Here is a 24,171-nt window from a genome sequence, read left to right as displayed (position 1 = left end):
CTGAGTACACCCTGCCTTCTCCCACCCCTCAGATGTCTGGGGAGACAGGCAGAGCCCCGCCCACCATCGCTCTGTTCCCGGAGGCGTCCACCAGCCTCACTGTTCTCTCCCCAAGCCATCATTCCTCACGCACTTGGCCAGCCTGGAGGGGGACAGCACTCGTTCCTTGGCTCTGCCTCCTTGACCCCTCACCACTCACGACTGAGAATGTCGTCCCAGGTCCCCACCTGCACCCCTTCATCCCTGCATGTCCTCCCCTGAGCCCACCCCCCAGACCCACCCCCAGCTTCCAGCCACAACATCCGGTCCCTCCAGCCTTGTCATCAGCCCTCCCCAAACCCCAAACCTCAGCCTTCCCAGGACCTCTCCTGGGTGAGCCTTGTGTCCTCTCCTAACTGCCTCTTCACGTCTTCCTATAGACTCAGTGACCATCGTTGAAGGACGATGTGAACTCTGTCCTCTGAGATCCAGATCCGTATTCCAGAGCCTGGTGGGCATGTCACAGGCCTGCCAACATCACCACGTCCGAATCTTAACTCATCACCTCCCTCTCGTCCCACCCCACTCATCCTCCTGGGTTCCCTGGGTGTGAACAGCAATGGCAGTGACCCTGCCACTCAGAGCGGGCACCACCCCCAGTCCCTCTTCTCCCACCCTCTGGACATCCCATCTATCACCCCCCACCCTTGACTCGGGCCACTGTTTCCATCTCTTCTGCCCCTCCACCCCCAGCTTCTTCCTGTTCAGACAACTCCATCTCGTTGCCCTCTAATCCATTCTCCTCACTGCAGTGAGACATGCACACCTGAACGTCTCACCTGTGATGAGAACCTGCCTGGGTTAAAGCCCACACTCCTAATCCTGCCACACGATGCGCTGTGGACACGGCCCCCACTGCCTCCCCAGGATCCCCGCCCTCAGGTCCCCCCACGTTCCTGGAGACCCATTCCTCAGCCATTCCTGGCCTCTTGTTTCCAGGTGTTCGCCCATTCTGTTCCTCTGCTTGGCATGCTATTCCACCCTTTTCATTGGTCAGTTCTGATCCAGTCTTCCAGTTTCCATGGAAGCATCGTGTTTTCTGAGAAGCTTTTCCTGGCCCCTCTGCTTCGCACACCTGCCCTGACCCCAAGAGACCCTGGTCCCCATCGATAATTGCTTATCAATGTCTGTCTCATGACCTAGAGTGTAGGATACATGAGGACAGGCCTCCTCCCGCTCTGGGCCTCCATTTCCCCATCTGTAAGAGGACAGAATTAGACTCCAAGATGTCAAAGACCTACATCCTCTTAGAGGTCCAGGTCTGAGTTTTATTTCACTCTGTCTCCCCGTGTGACAGAGAAGGAGCTTGGGGAGTGTGTGTCAAGTGGAAGAGAGAACGATGGGGAGAAAAATGCAAGAAAAGGAACAGCAGGAAGAGGAAAGCAAACACAAGACAATTCGGTTAAAACAAGTCCAGCTCAAGAACAGTGGGAACCCTGGAGTCACAGGGAGGGACCAAACCAGCCGGCAGACACCCCAGATGAGGGCAGATGAGGGTTGTCAGGGCTGGAGAGACGAGTCCTCGGTGAAATTCCGTGGGGGGGACACTGGGCCAGAGGGATGGCTGGTGCTGACACTGTCATGGCCAGTCTGGCCATCCCCGGTAGAAGGAGCTGGGGAACCGCAGCCCCACCAGAATGACCACTGCAACTTGCAAGACACCCACCTCCCCGCCCCCAAAGTCCATCACAAAGCTTCTGCCCAAACTCCCTCCCTGGAGCCAAAGATGCCACCTCTGGTAGCTCATGCTCGCCAACCTGGCCTTTCCTAGCAACTGTATTACCTCGAATGCTTGCCAGAGACAGTTATGGGCCAGCTGTACCTGCACTGCCTGTGGGCAGCAAGGGTGGTCAGTTAAGAGCCTGACCCCAGCCAGCCAGGTGCACCTGGCCATGCCCTTGGCTGTGGTCTGCCGGGGGAGCCCGTCCTTCACTGCCCGGGGCTCACAGCCCAGCAGGGACCCAATGCCCAGCCGAGGCCCCTGCCATTCGGCCGTGGAGAATTTGTATGAGTTTTCACGTTTGGGTTCAGCTTGGGCGTGAACCACCCAAACGAACACCTTGCATCTCTGGTGGGGCGAGGACAACGCAGAAGGGACCACTCACTGCCCACGGCTGTCACGGTCCACGAACAGGAGGCCGTGGGGAGTGTTCCCAGCCCAGGCCAGGATGCAGCGCCCCGGAGTCTGGGTCCTTCCATCAGAGAGAGATGGTGGCCTGGGTCAAGATCAGCAGCGTGTGGTTGGCACAGATTGGGAGGCATGACCGTGGACCCCAGTTCTCCTCTGCCGTGTGGCCCCGAGCTTGGGGCAGGGCCGGCCACGTGATCTGTGGGTCCCTGTGCTAAAGGAAAATGTGGGGCTCCCTGTGAGGAGTTTCTAAGCAGTGTGGCCCTTCTGAGAATGGGTCCCCAAAGCCAGCCCAGCTTGGGAGCCCCAAACATAGATTGGCCTCGTGCCTGAAGAGATGGATGGCAAGCTATGAGAATGGCCTCCTTTTGCTGTTTTATCCCCTCACGCATCCCCCAAATGCTCTTTCTCTACCACACCCTCCTGCTGACTTTAAACTGTGGAGTGCCTCGCACGATGGAATCTTCCAGATTCTTCTGTGGGTTTCCACTCGGGACATGTCATCAGCTCTGTGCCTCAGCTTTCCCATCTGTGAAGCAAGGGTGCTGGGCCTGACGGGGGCTGGTCTGGTCTACTTGGAACAGGCCAGTGAGTCCCTCATGCTGCCCTGGCTCGGTTCTGAAGGCATGGTCTTGTGGGGTCGTGGAAAGCCGGCGCCCCTGGTGCTCTGGCCGCACGCTGACGCTGTCCGCCCATCCCTCTGGTCCTCACCCCGAACTCTGTCTTACTTTCCTCTCCTGGTGTTTTTAACAAGGATCCCACATACTTGGACCAAACCCAGCTGTTACCCTGGAGGCCACCAATAAATTTTGTAGGCAAATAAAATTGACTGAAAATTAGCATAAGAAGCCTTAAATTAACAGGATGTAATTTTATGAGTATCTCACAAACTAGTCAAAGATGTATGTCAGCCCGGGGTGAGTCAAGCCTTTCAAGTGTCTTTCATTATATAATGCTGCTAATTTTTCTCAAATGTAAGCAATGTGTTCTCTGCCTAAACATTATGTTCTTTGTCCTGCAATTTGGAAAAATAAATTCCCCTTAAAGCCCGGCTTTGCTCAACCACAAAACAAGGCAGGGAGGCGGGATCAGAGGTGCCCTGGCCGCCCCCTGGGTCTAGGAAGCCCCCAGCCACGCGTTGGAGGCGATTGCTTGGAGCAGCGGAGACTCCAAGTTCAGGGTCACGGAGGCTGGGAGCCAGGAGGCCTCCAAACAAAGGCTGGGAGGGAGACAGAGGTGCCAACCCCTTGGGCCGATGACGTTAATTAGGCAAGACCATCCTTCCCCTTCCTGCAGGGCACGGTTGCCTGCACCACGGGCTTGGCTGAGGGCACGGAGCAGGCAGTGAAACCCAGACCCAACATGTACCAGGGGCTGGGCACACAGACAGGGGCACCCTGGCCTGCCCCCAGAATGCTCACAGTGTAGTGTGACCAGAGCCGCCTGGGGGCACTTGTAGGAGGTGCACCCCCCACCCAAGGGCTGAGAAGGCTGTAGGGGGAGTTTGAAGGAAGACTTACCGAGTGAGCGAGGATGTGCTGGAGCCGGGGAAGGCGTTACAGAGGCAAGAGGGAGCAGAGGGCCTTAGAGTTCACAGTGAGAGAGCTTCAAGTTCATCATTCCAGGGAAACACAGGACCCACAAGAGTCTTGTCCTACAGGCTGTAGGTTTGGAGAATAAATGACCCGGGAAACAGGGCTGGCACTGATTCAAAGCTGTGTTCGCCCTGACTGCCCCCCACGTGTCAAGAAGATGGGCGCTGGCAAAGCCAGGCTGAGGCCATCATCGGTGCCCAGGCTCCTGAGTGACACTTATGAGAGGGAGCTGGAAGGTTTCCCCTCTGTTCTGGAGTGCCCTGTCTAGTTTGCCACGGAGGCAGACCCATGCAGAAAGTTTAGAGGCAGATCTGGTCTGGATGGGGTGGGGGACCCTCAGCATTCAGAGGCTGGTGACGTTATGGGACCAGGTGAGACCAGCCAGGGGGTGCAGAGGTGCAGGTGAGAAGCTGGAAAGGTGTGGCCACCTGGCAGGGAAAGATAAGAACCCGGCCATCACACCCGGAAAATAAGAGCAGATATAAGATAACAGAAAATACATATGTTGGTCTCTTCCCCGAAACCCTCAGAATTTCCAAAGTGATAAGAGCGCCGGGAAGATCTCTTGTTCTAATATTTAGTCTCTGCCCCCAGTTCTGACACAGGGCTCCTAAATCCTTTGGAATTTCCTGGGTGATAGGAGTGTCTTTTGTTCTAACTGGGTGATTCTGGGTGGGCTCCTGGATGGGGGCTGGTCACCAGAAAGACGGAGTCATGATTAGAAGCCTGGAATTTTCAGCCCCGTCCCTGCACCTCCAGAGAGGGGAGAGGGGCTGGAGATGGAGTTCATGACTGATCATTCCCCGTGAGGAAGCCTGCGTGGAATCCCAATAGTAGGGGATTCAGGGAGCCTCCAGGTGGGTGAACATCCGCATATGGTGGTGGGGGGGGGGGTGATGCACCCCCCAAGTCCCCAGGGGCAGAAGCACCTGTGCTCAGGACCCTTCCAAACCTTGCCCGCGTATCTCTCCATCTGGGTGTACATCTGTGTCCTTTTTCATATCCTTTCAGAAGCTGGTAAATATAAGTGTTTCCCCGAATTCTGTGAGCCGCTCAAGCAAATTAATTGCCAGTGGGACAGAAGTGATAGCTGCCCTCGCTCTCGTCACTGAAAAGAGCTGTCGCCCTCTCACCGTGACGCTCAGGCCTGTCCCCTCCGTCCTCACTGTCACGATCAGTGCCCAGGAGGCCCTTCGGAAGGGCAGTGGGCGGAGTGGCGGACTTGACCGCAACCTTAGTGGTATTCTCTTTGCCCTGCAGAGGAGCCCAGAAGGGGAGGAAGGGTGGGCAGAACTCAAACTCAGTTTGTCCCAGACCTTCCCAGCTGCGACTTCCTTGGGCTCCTGCTGTGCACCCACGTGATTTCAGCTGCTTCCCAGCCCCCAGGACCCCCGGGACAAAGGCACAGCCATCTGCACTTGGCAGGCAGGAAGCCGCTGAGCTGTCCCACGTGCGCGGAGAGACCTGGGCGCAGAGCCTCCTGGATGTCTTGCTCCTAATCCGCCCTCTTGGCCCCTGAGCTCTGGGCATGAGGAAAACTTCCTCCCAAGCACAGAAATAAGGACGACAGATCTGCCTTCTGAGCATGTCCTGTGAGTCCCGTGCAGGAAGGCTTGCAGGTCAGAGATGCAGGTCACGTTAGGGATGCAGTTGGCTCCCCGGGGGGCCACACCTTGGCTCCAGTGGAGCTGAAGGACCATATGATCACAGCGAGCCCATCCCCACCCCAGGGGGCTCTGAGCCGATGGATTTCTGGGGTGTGAGGTCAACATGAAAGGTCTCTGGTAACTCCCATCATGCTCCGGGAACGGATGCTGTGGGACGGCCATTGGGTAAACAGTCACTTGGTCCAGCTTGCCACCTCTGCCCTGATTCTGTGCCAGCTCTACGCTTGGTCCTGACTCACCTTCCGTGGATGTCCGGCTGCAAAAAGAGAATGTCCTGGTGATGCCCACACACGTCCAGGCCACGTGGCAGGCTGTTTCTCACTGAGCGCTGGCATGTTGGCACCTGGTTTTGTGAACTTGGCTCTAGAAAATCCACCCCCAGAGCCTGAATTCAGGAAATCCTCCAAGGCCATGAGAGACAACCCGTTAGCCTCCAGGTTCACCACGGGCCCAAGAAGCACATCCCTTAGCTGTTTTACTGCAAGCCCACCCTGCTACTTCCTGTACCCTTTTACTTCTTATTCCTATTTTGGGTAGTTCCATCACAAGCCCCCGTCACTTTCAGCTTTCTCCTTGGAGGTGACACAGAACAAAGGGGTGTGACATGTGCAGGGAACACCTCAGGGTTGGGGGGAACACACCCCACAACCAGCACACAGGCCATCAAATGGGTGTCTTGTGCAGAGGGGGGACGGGTTGCCTCCAGGAGAAAGCAGTACCCATACTTTTTGGACCTGTGATTAGAAAACAGACAGCTCCTTGGAAAGATGCAGGATTTGAGGGTAGGGATGGGAATAGACAAAATATGCCCCCAAAGGCCAGTATGGGCAGGTTGGAGGGTGTGGAATTTACCAGAGATGCCAAATAGGGGATGGGTCAGTCTGCACCAGTTGCCATGACAAAATACCACGGACGGGGCAGCTCCGACAACAGACACTTATTTTCTCACAATTCTAGAGCCTGGCAAGTCAGGGATCAAGGTACCGGCAGGATTAGTTTCTTCTTAAGCCTCTCTCCTCGGCTTGCAGATGGCCATCTTCTTCTCTTCTCTGTGTCTTCACATCATCGTCCCTCTGTCAGGGTCTGTGTCCTAATTTCCCCTTATCTTAGAAGGACACCAGTCCGATTAGATTAAGACCCACCCTAAGCACCTCACTGTCACTTATTACATCACAAGGACCCTATCTCCAAAGACAGTCACATTTTAGGTACTGGGGGTTAGGACTTCAACATATGAACTTTGGTGGGGGGACACACTTTTGTCCATACCAGGGAATGAAGGTTGTATCTGAAGAATCTGAAAAGGAACAAGGAACATAAAGTGTGAATCTCATCAAACCCGCAGTTCCTTTGGTCTGGGGAGAAATTGACATGGCAGGATAGCCAGACCTGGCTGGTTAATTAGCAAGCTTCCGGTGAAGCTCATCAAGGGATAAGTGGGAATTAATGCACTTCTTATCAAGTGCATTCATCTGCCCTGAAATCAGCCAAGTATTCATCTTGATGATGCTGATTTTCCAGGAAAATTGAATAATTGCAGCCCAGGTGGGTGGACCTTAGTCACCACCTCATTTTCCTGTTTTTCATGCCATCCCCAAGGGCTCAGCTCTTTATCCGCTGGGATGATGGAGTCCAATATTACAGACACTCGAGAAGGCTCTTGTGCATGTCAAAACCGCAGGACACCGACAGCTACTTCCTGAGAGACGGGGGCAGCCGTCGTGGGTCCACACTCTCTGGACGTGAGCCGTCTAAGGGCCAGTAGTAATGACCACTCCAGCAGAGTGTGGGCTGGTTGGAAAGTTGATCAGAATCTTCTTGTCTCTCCAGACCGTGGTCAAGTCTTAAAACTTTCCGGATTACAGAGAAGAAGAAAACTGGGATGGGAGCCCCTAAGGGAAGCCCTTTGTCAGGTAGGTTAGGTGAGGTTATGCTCTAGAAACAAGCAGCCCCCATGTTTCAGTGGCATCTAAGTCCGCTCACGCTTACACATCCATCTCTGGCGGCCTCGTTCTCTCCTCATTCTCTCTGTCCTGCACCCCAGGCAATCAGCTCAGCCCCCATCCCGGGCATTGCTGGCCTTGGGATCACGAAGAAACAGCCTCTAGCTCTTAAATCTGTTCCTGCTGGCCTTCACGGATGGAGAAGGCAATCCTGCAGCCGAGAGGGACAAGTGGTGGGAATAGTGTAGCAGTGTGACATAGCCCACCTCACCCACCTCCCCTTGACCCCCAGAAAATTCCCTCTCCGGGGAAAGCACTAGGACAGCCGACAGGCTCCCGCATAAAAGAATGTCCAAGCAGAGGAAGACAGGGCTTTCCGGGAGTGTCACCGAGAACTTTGGAGCCGGGAGCGCCTTGGAGACCAGGCTCCACATCTCACGGTGTGTATCTTTTTTAATTTGTATCTTAGCTTCAGACAATTGAGTTCATCACAGCACACAGTTATTAACTGTTTATTATCTTTCATGTTATTAATCTTCACCTTTTGTCCCCAATTTTCATCTTTATTTCCGCCTTGCCTCTGAAGACGCTCACTGGAATTATTTCATGTACATTCTTGAATTCAGACAGACCTCGGAGATACTGCAGGTTGGGTTTCAGACCACCGCAATAAAGCCACTATCCCAGTAAACAGATCACACGAGTTTTTTGGTTTCCCAGTGCATATAAAAGTTATGTTTACATTATACTGTTAAGGAACTAACATAGTGTTATGTCAGTTATAATTCAAAAGCAAACAAACTCATGGAAAAAGAGATCAGATTTGTGGCTACCAGAGGCGGGGGTTTGGGGAGGGGGAATTGGATGAAGGCCGTCAAAAGGTACAAACTTCCAGTTATAAAATAAACAGGTGATAGGGATGTAATGTACAACATAATAAATATCAATATAATGAACACTACTGTATGTTATATATGAACGTTAAGAGAATAAATCCTAAGAGTTCTTACCACAAGGAAAAAAAGTTTTTTTCTATTTAATTTTGAATCTATAGGAGATGATGGATGTTTACTAACCTTATTGTGGTCATCATGTCATGATGTATGTAAGTCAAATCATGATGCTGTAGCCCTTCAATTATACAGTGCTCTATGTCAGTTATATCTCAATAAAACTGGAAGAAAAAGAAAGTGCTATTTACACCATACTGTTAAGCATATTAAGTGTGCAATAGCATTATATCTAAAAAACAATGTACACACCTTAATTAAAAAATACTTTATTGCTCAAAAATGCTAACCATCACCTGAGCCTTCAGCGAGTGGTAATCTTCTTGAAATAGTAACATCAAAGATCACTGATCACAGATCATCATAATAAATATAATAAGAATTAAAAAGTTTGGAATGATGCGAGAATTACCAAAATGTGACACAGAGACACAAAGCGAGCAAGTGCTGTTGGAAAAATAGCACCGATCCACTTGCTTGACTCTGGGTCACCACAAACCCTTAATTTGTAAAAAGGCAGTATCTGCGAAGCGCAATAAAATGAGGTCTGCCTGTAAGTATTTAACTTTGAAAAACACGTTTAACTGTTATGTTTTTTTGGTAAGTGTTGTTTCAGTTGTAAGTACATTTTGTTGTGCTATAAAGCTCCTGTTTCTTACTTTTTTGCATTCAACAATATGCCTTAAAAATCTGTCCGTGCTGCTTGTTGCTGTGTACGCTACTCCTTCAGAGACTTAAATGATGCTACAGAATTCCGCACCCTGCGCCCTCATCTTCCCCGCTCCTTCCCCTGCGGTGGAACGTGGGCTGTCTTCTCCACATCGAGGGCTGCAACGAAGGTCCCTTTGTGTGTCCCCTGGTTCTGGCCCCGTCGTGGACTAAGGAGGGGGGTGATCGAGTTACAAGCCACACAGCACAATGTGAAACGTGCTGCCAGACTGTCCGCCAGCAAGGCTCAGAGCATTAGGGTCCCCAGTTCCCCTCATTTCCACCAACATTTGTACTACCCAACGCATCTTTTTTACAAAATCGGCACCTTATTATTATTTTTGCATTTCCCCCCAAATTACTAGTGAAATTGAGTGTCTCTTCACAGACTCATTCACTTTTCAGGTTTTTCCTTCTTCGAATTGTCCATTGTCCTCTGCGGGTTGCCCATCCCTTATTGATTTGTCAGAGACCCTTGCATGTTCTAGATAGTAAACCTTTATCAATTCCAATATTGTAAACACCATATTATCAATACCATCTGTCCTCTGCCTGTTAACCCTATTTCCCACGGACCAACATCTTTAATTCTGATGTAGTCAAACCCATCAGCAAGTCATCCTCTGGGTTGTGATGTGTAAAGGACCATATTTCAGAAGTCCCACCCTATCTGAAGGTTGCAAGAGTATGCTGAACACTTTCTAATAATTCTATAGTTTTACTCCTCACCCACAGTATTTAATCCATTTATATTTAACCCATCTAGATTCACCATGTGTGTGGTATGAGATCGTAGGAAATCGATCTAATGTTTTCCTCTGTATAGTCAACTTTCCTTATGGTGGAAATCAGATAATTTATCCTTTCCCGTCTGGTTTGTGATTCCATCTCTCTTATATGCTATGTTTCCATATATAAAGGGTGGGGTTTTAAGCTCTCTATTCTGTTTTTTCTATCATGGTGTGGTAGATGGAATTCTAAGGTTGCCCCAAGAGGCCACCCTGGTGCATCTGCTGTGTATAATCCCCTCCCCTAGAGTCCTATGGTGGAGGCATCACTCCTGTAATTTCAAATGTGAGCAGGATTCAGTGTAAAGGAGCTCCTCTATTGCTGGTTCTAAAGATGGCGGGCCCACCTGGTAAGGAATGCAGGTGGCCCCTAGATGATGAGAGCAGCTCCAGGCTGACAGGCAGCAAGGAAATGGGGTCCTCAGTCCTACAACCACAAGGAACTGACTTTGGCCAACACCTTGAGTGAACCTGGAAGTGTATTCTTCCTTGGGCTCCTAGAGAGGAAGGAAGTAGCTGACACCCACATTGAGAGACCCCCCACCCCGAGCAGAGAACCCAGCCACACTACCCCAGACTTCTGACTCACCGAACTAGAAGATAACAAATTGCTTTGAGTGATGAGTTTGTACTAATTTGTTACACAGCAGTGAAAACGAATCCATTGTCTTTGTAGGATGTCTCCATCATACGGCCAGCCACCACCACCAACTCTGAGCCCTTCTCTTTCAAACCAGACTTGGCAATTTGGGGACATTCTGGCTTAGAATGAGTTGAAGTCCATCCAAAAATTCAGCTGGTAGTTTCACACAATTACATGGAATTTATAGATTAATGTGTGAAGATTTGCCATTTTTACAATTTTAAGCACCCATAAAAAGAGTCTCTCTTTCCATTTTATTCATGTTTTCCTTTAAGTCTGTTATGGAATGAATGTTTGGGTCCTCCCCAAATGCTTATGTTGAAGCCCTAACCCCCAATATGATGGTGCTTGGGATGGGGCTTTGGGGAGGTAATTAGGTTTAGATGAGGTCATAAAGGTGGGTCCGTATGAGGACATTAGTCCCCTAATAAGAAGAGACACCAGAGAACTTTCTCTCTTGCTTGCTCCATCGTGTGAAGACCCAGCAAGAAGGCAGCCGTCTGCAAGCCAGGAAGTGGACTCTCACCAGAGCCTGACAATGCTGGCACCCTGATCTCAGACTCTCAGCTTCCAGAACTGGGAGAAGTACATTTCTCTTATTCAAGCTCCATGTCCCCATCCCCAGTCGATGGTATTTTGTGACGGCAGCCCAAGGGGACCAATACAATGTCCTTCAAATGTTTTCAATTTTCTTTCTCCATATTTTCATGTCTTCTTTTGCGGACTTTACATTTCTTAAATTTTAATTCTTTTCCTTTACAATGGTTTTCTGCATTCGTTTCTGGCTTAATTTCTAGATACTTCATAGTTTTTGTTCTTCTTGTGAGTGTATCTCTTTTTCTATTATATTTCTAATCGGTTAACACTGGTATAGAGGAAAGCCACTAATTTTAGTAAGTTGATCTTGTATTCAGCAATCTTGCTAAACTCTATTATTAGTTCTAATCAATTTTCTGTTCTTTCTGGTGGGTTTCTAGGAAGATGATATATAATCTGTGGGTAATGACAGAGGTGCCTCTTCCCACTTCCCTTCCGATCCCTTCATTTTCTCATGTTATGGAATTAGCCAGAGCCTCCTGTAATTAGCGTGTATAGCTGTGGTGTCTCTACGTGTTCTGTTTCCAGCATTAAAAGAAATGAATCTAAAGTTTGTCTACAGAGGAGTAGGTTTTCTGGAAACTTTTAATATGCAAAACCTTTATCACATTAAGAGTGTTCATTTCTACTCAGCGTTTCCTGAGGATTTTTTTTAAATCACAAAAAAATGCTGAACTTTATCAAATACTTTGCTGCATCTGTTAAGAGTCATTTTGCTCCTTTGGTCCGATAATACGGTAAATAACCTTGAGAGAATTTCTGGTGTTCTTGCAGTCCTGGAATAAACTCAACTAGATCATTTTTCAAAATACTCTGTAGGGTTAATTAGCTAGCAGCTTACTTGGAATTTTGCCTCTATTTTTATAAGTGAAATAGACCTATTGTTTTCCTTGTATTGGCCATATCTGAACTTGGGATAAATGTTATTTTCACCTCATATGTTGGCAGATTTCCCTTATATTCTATTTCGTTTTCTGGAACGACTTCTCTAAGAGTATTTATTTGATCCTTAACTGTTTCGTAGAACTCTCATCTAGAGCTCTCTGTCGCTGAGGATTTTTTGAGGGGAACGTCTTTGATTGTTATTTCAATTTCTTAAGAGCTCAAGTTTATTATGTTATTCCAATCTTCTGTCTCTTTGTTTTATGTTTTTGACTGCTTGATCTATCAGTTTCTAAGAGGGGGATTTTAAATGACAGTTTTAATTGTTGATTTATCTAGTTTAATCCACAGTTTCATTGCCTGTGGTTTCGTGTATTCCAACATTATCTTTTTAGGAGAACATATGTTCGTGACTGCTATATTTTTTTTCCACAATACTTTTTTCATTGAGGCCTAATTTACACATAGTTAAATGCACAGATTAGAAGTATACAGTTTGATGATTTTGACAAATGTGTACATCGTGTACCCAACTCCCAAATCAAGATGTGGAACATTTCTTCACCCCAGATAAATTACCACATGGCCCATTCCACTCACTGTTCTTACTTTCCAACAATAACTAGTTTGCCTGTTGCAGGACTTCCCATAAATGCAATTGTACGGTAGGCATTCATTTGTTTTCAAGACTTATTCATGCAACATAATGCTTTGGATATTCATTCACGGTCTTGCATGTATCAATCACACATTCCTTTTTTCTGCCAAGTAGTAAACCACAATTTATCCATTCTCCTGTTGTTGGTCATTTGGGCTATTTCTAGTTTTTAGTTATCATGAATAAAATTTCTATGAATAATTTTATACAAGTATTTTATGTTTTCATATCTCTTAGGTAAGTAGCTAAGAATAGAACTGCTTAATTATGAACTAAGTGTATATTACTTGTATAAGTAATCGTTAAAGGATTTTCCAAAGTGGTTGTAGCACTTGACATTTTCACAGTAAATTATGAGAAGCCTGATTGTTCTATATTCTCAGCCGCCCTTGATATTGTCAGTTTTTAATTTTAGTCATTCTGTGGGGATGAAATGGGCTAAATTCATTGTGGTGTTAAATTGCATTTCTCTGGTCACTAATAATGCTAAGTACCTTTGCACAAACATATTGGCCATTTGTATATCTTTTTTGGTGAAGTATCTGTGGTGTGCTCCAAGGACAAAGAACAAGATAAACTCAAGGGGCCAATATTGCTGGAACAAAGAGTTACAGGACTCCTATCACTCTGTCACAATGTGACCATTGCCATGTCCCAGAGCCCTCCCAAGCAGCATGTCCTGTCCCTTTCCCATCCCATATAAGGAAAGACATTTGCCATGTTTTTCTCCCGCTCAGCACACTGAAAGTATACATACTCTGCCCAGTCAGCAGATGACTTAACAGGTTCCCTGGCTATGAAAACAGGCAAGCAACCCATGCTCTTTGTCGGCTCTCCCCGGCTACCAGGAAGTCGGCCAGCTGTTCTTGCAGCGACCCTTCTCTTTAATAAACGCTATCTTCCTTACATTCTGCCTTGTGTCTGGAAATTCTTTTCCAACCCGCGTGCGGACCACAACAGTATCTATGCAAATATTTTGCTCATATTTTATAGGGCTATCTTTTTCATTTTGATTTATAGTAGTTATGTATATATTTGGGCTATAAGTCCTTTTTCAAATATATGTACTGTAAATATTTTCTCCCAATCTGTTGCTGGCATTTTCACTTTACTAAAAGGAGTCTTTTAATGAGCAGAGCTGAAATCTTTAATTTTTATAAAATCCAGTTTATCATTCTTTTCCTTTATAGTTAGCATTTTTGGACCCTCTCTAAGAATCCATGCTCACACCAAGGTCTCATAGATATTTTCCAGTGATTTATCTTTTAAATTTAGGTCAATGATCCACATCAAAACAACTTTGTATGGTGTGACGATAGAGTCAAGATTCATTTTTTTCCCATATGGTTATCAAGTTGTTCCAGTATCATTTGTTGGAAAGAGCTTCCTTTCCCCATGGAATTACACTGGAGCTTTCATCACATTTCAATTGGCCATATATGTGTGAATCTATTTCTAGACTCTATATTCTGTTACATTATCTGTTTGTCTAACCACACGCCAATACCATGCTGAAATAATTACTGTAGCATTATGGCCATTCTTGAAATCAAGTGGTGCAGGTCCATCAACATTGTTTATCTACTACATTCTTGTGTTGGCTATTCTAGTTTCTTTATATCTCCATATAAATTTTTGAACAGCTTTACTGAGATATAATAACTGACATACAATTAACTGCATATATTTTAAGTGTACAATTTGATAGGATTTGAAATATATGTATATACCTGCGAAACCATCACCACTATCAGGAAAATGAATATATCCATCATCCCCTGAAGTTTCCTTTGGTCCCTTTGTAATCGCTATATTCCCTCCTCCCCCTCCCTCCAGACAACCACTTATATGCTTTCTGCACTCAGATTAGTATGAGTTTACTTATATGGAATCTACTATATGTACATTGTTTTTATCTGATATCTTTCACTCATTTTTTCTGAGATCCATACATATTAAGTGTATCAATAATTCTTTTCTTTCATTGCTCAGTAGCATTTCATTGTATGAATTTACTAAAATTTATTTATCCATCTACTGATTGCTGGAGATTTGGGGTTGCTTCCCATTTGGAGGTATTAAAAACAGACCCACTATGAATATTCATGTACAAGTATTTTTGTCAACATATGCTTTCTTTTGTCTTGTGTAAATATCTGAGAGTGGGATGGCCAGAACATATGGTGGGGGTATGTTTATCTTTTTAAGGAACCGCCAAACTGTTTTTCAAAGTGGCTGTGCTGTTTTGCATCCACACCAGCAACATATGAGAGTTTCAGTTGCTCCACAGTTTTGTCAGCATTTGGTTTGGTCAGTCTTTTCATTTTAGCCATACTCTTTAGCATGCAGTGGTATTTCATTGTGGTTTTTTCATTTTTATTTTATATTGGAGTAGAGTTGATTTACAATGTTGTGTTAGTTTCGGGTGTATAGCAAAGTGATTCAATCATACATTTACATATATCTATTCTTTTTCAGATTCTTTTCCCATATATGTTATTACAGAATATTGAGTAGAGTTCCCTGTGCTATACACTATATCCTTGTTGGTTATCTATTTTATATACAGTAGTGTGTATATGTTAATCCAAAACTCCTAATTTCTTCCTCCCCTGCTTTCCTCTTTGGTAACCATAAGTTTGATTTCCATGTCTGTGAGTCTGTTTCAGTTTTGTAAATAAGTTTTTTAGATTTTAGTTTTTTGTATCATTTTTTTAGATTTCACATATAAACGACATCATATGACATTTGTCTTTCTCTGACTTACTTCACTTAGTATGATCATCTCTAGGTCCATCGATGTTGCTGCAAATGGCATTATTTCATTCTTTTTTATGGCTGAGTAATATTCCATTTATATATATATACCACATCTTCTTTATCCAGTCAACTGTCAATGGACATTTAAGTTGCTTCCATGCCTTGGCTATTGTAAATAGTGCTACTATGAACATTGGGGTGCATGTATCTTTTCAAATTATGGTTTTCTCTGGACATAAGCTCAAGAGTGGGATTGCTGGATCATATGATAGCTCTATTTTTTGTTTTTTTAAGAAAACTTCATGCTGTGGTTTTAATCTGTAGTTCATATATGATACTAACGTTGAGCCTATTTTTCTGTTTATTTGCCATCTATATGTCTTCCTTGGTGAAGTGTATATTTAAGTATTTTGTGCACTTTAAAAATTCGGGTTTTTTTTTTAACATCTTTATTGGAGTATAATTGCTTTACAATGGTGTGTTAGTTTCTGCTTTATAACAAAGTGAATCAGCTATACATATACATACATCCCCATATATCCTCCCTCGTTTGTCTCCCTCCCACCCTCCCTATCCCACCCCTCTAGGTGGTCACCAAGCACCGAGCTGATCTCCCTGTGCTATATGGCTGCTTCCCACTAGTGTTTTACATTTGGTAGTGTATATATGTCCATGCCAATCTCTCACTTCATCCCAGCTTACCCTTCCCCCTCCCTGTGTCCTCAAGTCCATTCTTTATGTCTGCATCTTTATTCCTGTCCTGTCCCTAGGTTCTTCAGAACCTTTTTTTTTTTTTTTTTTTAGATTCCATATGTGTGTGTTAGCATACGGTATTTGTTTTTCTCTTTCTGGCTTACTTTACTCTGTATGACAGACTCTAAGTCCATCCACCTCACTACAAATAACTCAAATTCATTTCTTTTTATGGCTGAGTAATATTCCATTGTATATATGTGCCGCATCTTCTTTATCCATTCATCTGTTGATGGACACTTAGGTTGCCTCCACATCCTGGCTATTGTAAATAGAGCTGCAGTGAACATTCTGGTACATGACTCTTTTTGAATTATGGTTTTCTCAGGGTATATGCCCCATAGTGGGATTGCTGGGTCATATGGTAGTTCTATTTTTAGGTTTTTAAGGAACCTCTATACTGTTCTCCATAGTGGCTGTATCAATTTACGTTCCCACCAACAGTGCAAGAGGGTTCCCTTTTCTCCACACCCTCTCCAGCATTTATTGTTTGTGGATTTTTTGATGATGGCCATTCTGACTGGTGTGAGGTGATACCTCATTGTAGTTTTGATTTGCATTTCTCTAATGATTAGTGATGTTGAGCATTCTTTCATGTGTTTGTTAGCAATCTGTATACCTTCTTTGGAGAAATGTCTATTTAGGTCTTCTGCCCATTTTTGGATTGGGTTGTTTGTTCTTTTGCTATTGAGCTGCATGAGCTGTTTGTAAATTTTGGAGATTAATCCTTTGTCAGTTGCTTCATTTGCAAATATTTTCTCCCATTCTGAGGGTTGCCTTTTCGTCTTGTTTATGTATTCCTTTGCTGTGCAAAAGCTTTTAAGTTTCATTAGGTCCCATTTGTTTATTTTTGTTTTTATTTCCATTTCTCTAGGAGGTGGGTCAAAAAGGATCTTGCTGTGATTTATGTCATAGAGTGTTCTGCCTATGTTTTCCTCTAAGAGTTTTAAAATGTCTGGAGGCGGGTCAAAAAAGATCTTGCTGTGATTTATTTCATAGAGTGTTCTGCCTATGTTTTCCTCTAAGAGTTTGATAGTGTCTGGCCTTACATTTAGGTCTTTAATCCATTTTGAGTTTATTTTTGTGTATGGTGTTAGGGAGTGTTCTAATTTCATTCTTTTACATGTAGCTGTCCAGTTTTCCCAGCACCACTTATTAAAGAGGCTGTCTAAAAATATTGAATGCTTCACGAATTTGCGTGTCATCCTTTCGCAAGGGCCATGCTAATCTTCTCTGTATCGTTCCAATTTTAGTATATGTGCTGCCGAAGCAAGCACAGGTTTTGTTTTTTTACTATTGAGTTTTGAACATTTTTATATATTCTAGATACAAGTCTTTTATCAGATATATGCTGTGAAAATATTTTCTCCTAATCTGTAATTTGTCCTTTCATTCTCTTAAGAGTGTCTTTTGAAGAGCAGTTTTCAATTTGGTGAAGCATAATTTATCAATTTGTTCTTTCGTGAATCACAGTGTTAATATCATATCCAAGAAATCTTTGCCTAACTCAAGGTCATAAAAACTTTCTCTTATATTTTCCTTTAGAAGATTTAAGGTTTTAGGTTTTGCATTTAGGTCTAAAACCTGTTTTGAGTTAATTTTTGTATATGGTGCAAGTTACAGATCAAAGTTCAACTTATGGGCTACTGGTACCCAATCGACCAAGCACCATTTGTTGAAAAGACCTCCATTTCCCCATTTTTGTACTATTGTAAAAAATCAGTTTTGCGGTCCAATTTTAAACTCACTGTTCTGTTCCATTAAACTATTTGTCCATCTTTGGTCCATATCATACTATAGCTTTTTTTTTTTTTACATAGTTACAAAACATTATTTCTTGTGATGGGGACTTTGAATATCTACTATCTTAGCAGCTTTCCAATACGCAACACAGTATTATTAATTATAGTTACCATGCTGTACATTACATCCCATTGACTTATTAATTTTATAACTGAAGATTGTACCTTTTGACTCCTTCACCCACTTTACCCACTCCTCCACCCCCACCTCTGGCAACCACCAGTCTATTCTCTGTATCTGTGAGTTTGGTTTTTGTTGATATTTGTGTCATTTGTTTGTTTTTAATTCCACATGTAAGGGAGATCATACAGTGTTTATATTTCTCTGTCTGATTTAATTCACCTAGCATAATACCCTCAAAGTCCATCCATGTTGTTGTAAATGGCAAGATTTCATTCTTTTTTTATGGTTGAATAGTACTTCATTGTATATATACACCACATTTTTTCATCCATTCATCCAGCAATGGACACTTAGGTTGTTTCCACGTCTGGGCTATTGCAAATAATGCTGCAATGAACATGGGGTGGTGTATATATCTTTTCAAGTTAGTGTTTTTACATGATAGTTTTTTAATAAGTCTGGAAATCAGAGTTAACCTCCTAACTTTACTTTTATTTTTTCAAAGTTATTTTGGCCATGTTAGGTCCTATGCATTTTTATGTAAATTTTAGAATCGGCTTTTCCATTTCTACCCAAAAAAAGGCTGTTGGGTTTTTTATTGTGATTACATTAAATCTATAGATCAATTTGGGTCGATCTGCAATTTTAACAATACTTAATTTTCTGATTCATGAACAAGAGACTTCTTCTTTTTCAGGTGCTCCAAGGGCATGTGTATTAGACTTGAAGGTGTCCTATAGCACACTGATGCTTTTTCTACTCAGTTTTTTCTCTGTATGTTTCATATTGGGTATGTTCTATTGCTACAACTGAAAATTCACTCTTCTTTTCTTTTGCAATGTCTGATATGCTGTTAATTCCATCCAGTAGATTTTTCATCACATTCATTGCAGTTTTCATGTCTAGATATTCAATTTGCATCTTTTTTATATTCTCCATGGCTCTACTTAACTTTTGAACATATGGTATACAGTTATCATAACTGCTTCGATGTCCTTGTCTGTTAGTTCAAACACAGTTTTGGGGTGGTTTTGATTGACTGATTATTCTCCTCATTACGGGACTTATGTTTCTGCTAATTTGCAGCCTGATAATCTTTGTTTGGATTCTGGACATTGTGATTTTTACCTTGTTGGGTGCTGGAAGAACAAACATAAATATTCTTGAGCTGTGTTCTGAGATGCAGTTAAATTGCTTGCAAACTGTTTGATCCTTTGGCTCTTGTCTCTGTGATTTGTTAGGTGAGATCACAGTGGTGTTTAATCTGGGGCGGTGGTACTGAGACGGAGAAAAGGAGGTGCCTGGACTGCAAAATTGAAGGAGGCACTTGTCCTGAGTCATCCTAGTGCAGGGTTTCCAATACTGTGCTGTAGGGTTTCACTTGCCTCACCCTAGTCACAGCCCTGATAAAGGCTGATCATTTCCCACTGCTCAGGCCAGATCTTTCCAAGTACTTTACTCAAAGCTTCATGAATTATGAGATTTTCCAGCCTGGCTGTTGGAAGAGACAATATTCCCAGTTCTGTGTGAGCACCAAGCACTCTTACCGCTAATCTGTTCAAGCCATTCTTTCCCCAGCCTTGGGTGGTTTCCTTACATGAATGTGCTAATGGACACTCAGTGAATACTCAAGCGGACCCTCTGCAGATCCCAGGGGTTCTTTCTCTACACTGCTTTCTCCTCTCCGGCATTCTGTCCTGTGAGCTCTAGCCATCTTGGTCTCCCTGGACCCTCATCTGAGATCCTCAAATCAGGGACTCTGACCCACTCTGCCTGGGTTCCCCCGAATGCACCATAGCCTACAAGTTGTCTCAAGGCAAGAAGCTTGGACAGTGTAGGGATCACCTCAATTGTTTCCTGTCTCTCAGGGATCACTGTTCTTCTTTGCCTGATGTTGAGGGTCTTGAAAAACATTGTTTTATATGTTTGTCTTATTACTGTTGTATCAGAGGAAAGAGTGCATTTGATCCCTGTTACTCCATCTTAGCTGGAGGTGGAAGTCCATTTCTATATAAATTTTAGAATCAGTTTATCAAATTCTGTTAGAAAGCCTGCTGAGATATTGATTGAGATTATGTTGAATCCGTAGACCAATATGGGGAGAATTGACATTTTAATAACATTGAGTCTCCGACTTATGACTATGGCATGGCTCCCCATGTATTTGCGTCTTCTTTAATTTATGAACACAATACATTTAATTTTCATTTTGTTTAATTTATCCCTAAGAAGTTAATGTTTTATGCTCTTTTGAATGGTATTATGTTTCAATTTCATTTTTCAGTTGTTCTTGCTAGCATTTAGAAATAAATTTGATTTTTGTATACTCACCTTTTATCCTGAAACTTTGCTAAATTAACTTATTACTTCTAGAATAAAATTTTTTTTTGGTAGATTTTTGTTAGAGATTTTCCTATACAGAATCATGTTATCTGAGAATAAAGAAAATTTACTTCTTTCTTTCTAATTTTTATATCTTTTACACTTTCCTTGCTTTATTGCAATTGCTATGACCTCCAAAACAATGTGGAATAGAAGTAGTAAGAGTGAAAATCTTTGCCTTATTTTTCATCTTGGGGGAGAAAGTTCAGGCTTTCGCTATCAAGTGTGATATCAGCTATAGGGTTTTTTTTTTTTTTTTTGGTACATTTCCTTTTTTGTGGAAGTTTTCTTATATTACTAGTTCATTGAGAGTTTTTTTTAAATTTTTAAATCATAGGTAAACATTGAACATTATAAATGCTTTTTATGCATCTATCAGATAGGTGATCATATAATTTTTCTCCTTAATTTGTTAATGGGATGACTTACCCTGAACTATTTTTTAATTTGTTAACTGAAATTTGCATTCCAGACATAAACTTAACTTGGCCATTATGTATTATCATTTTATATACTGTTGGATTTGATTTGCTAATATTTTGAAAATTTTTGCCTCCAGTCCCTGAACAATATTGATCTGTAATTTTCTGTTTCTTATAATAAGCTTTTCAGATTTTGGTATCAGATGGTCCTCATAAAATGCATTGGGAAATGTTCATTCCTATTTTCTGAAAAACTTTGCCTAACATTGGTATTATTTCTTCCTTAAAAGTCTGATAGAAATAAAAAATGAAGCCATCTGGGCCTGAAGTTTCGTGGGCCTTTAATTATAAATTCAAGTTCCATAATAAATAAATATAGGAATTTTCAGATTTTCTGTTTTTTCTTATCTTAGTTTTAGTAAGTTGAGTTTTTCAAGGGAATTTTCCATTTCATATAAGTTGTTGAATAAATTTGCATAAATTTGCTCATGATATTCCCTTATTATCTTAGTAGTGTCTGTAAAATAGCAGTGATGGTCTCTCTTTCATTCCTGATATTGAAGGTTTGTTTTTTCTCTATTTTAAAAAATCAGTCTTGCTAGATTTTTATCCATTTTATTAATGTTTTTAAAGAAGTGACTTTTGGGTTCCTTGATTTTTTGTATTGCTTGGCCATATTCTATGTAATCTACTTCCATGCTACCTTAACATAGAAGATATGTCATTGATTTCAAATTTGTATTCTTTTTTAATATAAACATTTTAACCTACAATGTTCCTTCAAAATTGATTTAGCTGAGTCCCACATATCTTTTAAAATATTAATTTTAAGAATACATTTAGATTTATAAAAACTTTACAAAGACAGTACAAAGAGTTCCTGTATACTACATATCTAGCTTCCCTATTGTTAATATCTCACAGGTATGATGTAAGTATGCATACAGATATAAGACAGATTTGTCACAACTAATGAACAAATACTGATACATCATTATTAACTAAAGTCCATACTTTATGTGGATTTCCTAAGTTTTTGCCAAATGCCCTTTTTTTGTCCCAGGATCCCATCCAGGGCACACACAGCATTTCATCATCATGTCTCTTAAGGTTCCTCTGTGACCATTTTTCAGACTTCCCTTGTTTTTGATGATCTTGACAGTTTTGAGGACTACTGGTTAGGTATTTTGTAAATGTGTGTACCCCACATATTTTGATATGTTGCATTTTCATCAAGTTTGAGAGTTTTTCTAATTTCTCTTGTCTTTTTTTCCCACCCATTGGTTATTTAGAAGTGCATTGCTTCATATCCCCAAATTCAAAAATTTCTAGTTATCTTTTCTGCATTGATTTCTACTTTAATTCCATTGCAGTCAGAGAACTTACTCTTCATTAATTCTTCTGAAATACTATACTAAAATTTGCTTTATAACACAACATATGTTCTGTCTTGATGAAGTTTCATGGGCAAGAGGAAAGAATGTGTATTCTGCATTTGTTGGCTGTAATAGTCTATAAATGTCAGTTACATCAATATGGTGGAGAGTGTTATTCAAATGTCCTATATCTTACAGATTTTTGGTCTACTTGTTCCACAAATTTATGAAAGAAGAACATTATAGTCTCCAACTATAATTTTGGACATGTTATCCCTCCTTTTATTTTGTCAATTTTTGCTTCGTGTATTTTGAAGCTCTGTTTTAAGGTGCAAATGCATTTAGGATTAGTAAGTCTCCTTAATGAATTGATACTTCTAGTATGAAATGTCCCTCTTTAACACCAGGAGAATACGTTTACACCTAATGTAACTATGGATATGGTCAGGTTTAAATAAACTATCTAGCTATTTGTTTTCTATTTGTCCCTTTTGTCCTTTTTCTTTGTTCCTCCTTTCCTGCTTTAATCAAGTATATTTAACAATCCATTCTATCTCCTATTTTGGATATTTAAGCATATTTCTTTGCATTATTCTTTTCATGGTTACTATAAGGATCACAACATGTAAGCACGTTTACCTTGAATGAATAATATACCACTTAATATATAAGAATCTTATAACAGTATGTTATTTACCCCTCTCCCATTTTTTGCGCAATTGTATATATTTCATTTCTACATGTAAGAAACTCCACATTACATTGCTGCATTGTTATAACAGCAATCACTTGTTTTAAAGAAATTAAGAAAAAATAGTCTCTTTATTTACTACATATTTACTATTTTCATTGATCTTCATGTTCTCTCCTATAGTCTATCTAGTAATATATCCCTTCATCGTAAGAATTTCCTTTAGCATTTCTTTTTCTTATTTCAGCACTTCTTCATACTTTTTGTTTTTAAATAGCTTTATTGAAGTATAATTGATAGACAATAAGCTTCATACATTGATTATATAATGTGATGAGTTTATACACATGAATACACCTGTGAAACAATCACTATGATCAAGGTAATAGATCCATCACCTCCAAAAGTTTCCTTGTGCCCCTTTGTGTCTCTGTGTGTGTATGTGTGTGTGTGTTAAGAAATCTTAACCTGAGATTTTACAAAATTAAAATTTTAACAAACTTTAAAATTAAAAAATTTTAAGAGCATAGTAAATTATTGTCCACTATAGGCATCATTCTGTTCAGGAGATCTCTTGAACTAATTCATCTTGCATAACTGAAACTTTACACCAATTGAGTAACAACTGCCCTTTCCCCACTCCTCCAAGCCTGAATTCTGAAAACAGAAAGAGAAAAGTGACTCATCACATACAAGGGTGCTCCCATGAGACTATTAGTATATTTCTCAGCAGAAACCTTGCAGGCCAGAAATGAGTGAGGTGATATATTCCCATATGAAAGAAAAAACTGCCAACCAAGAATACTGTATTTGGCAAAACTATCCTTCAGAAATGAAGGAAAAAATAAAGACTTCCCTAGACAAACAAAAGCTGAGGTAGTTCATCTCCTAGACCTACCTTACAAGAAAAACCAAAGGGAATTCTTCAAGTTGAAATGAAAGGATGTTAATTAGTTACATGAAAACACATGAAAGTATAAAACTCAACTAGAAAGGTAAGTATATAGACAAGCATAGTTGAAATAAACGAAAAGTAGAAAGTTTTAACAAAGAAATAGAAAATATTAAAAAAATTCCAAATGAAAATTATAGAATGGGAAAATACAATAGCCAAAATAAAAATATCAGTGGATGTGCTCAACAGCAGAATGGGAAGGACAGAAAAAAGAATCACTGAACTTGAAAAGAGAAAATAGACTTTAA

At 42.0% G+C, this 24,171-nt stretch overlaps 1 long non-coding RNA gene across 1 annotated transcript in view; it reads right to left on the bottom strand.

Annotated features, from left to right (window-relative positions):
- Window positions 1–593: 593 nt before the first annotated feature.
- LOC309626317 overlaps window positions 594–24,171 on the bottom strand; it is a 61,752-nt gene continuing 38,174 nt past the window's right edge. Inside the window, exons 2-3 of the long non-coding RNA XR_014243114.1 lie at window positions 3,688–8,546; window positions 594–2,376 (exon numbers count right to left, since the gene is read on the bottom strand). This is a non-coding gene — a long non-coding RNA (uncharacterized lncRNA). The remainder of the gene's footprint in view (window positions 2,377–3,687; window positions 8,547–24,171) is intronic.

This window comes from Balaenoptera borealis (genome assembly GCF_965194805.1).
Source record: "Balaenoptera borealis genome assembly, chromosome: 3".
Taxonomy (NCBI): Eukaryota; Metazoa; Chordata; class Mammalia; order Artiodactyla; family Balaenopteridae; genus Balaenoptera; species Balaenoptera borealis.
The sequence above is the reverse complement of the archived record's forward strand: the minus strand, read 5'-3'. Positions and strand labels throughout refer to the sequence as shown.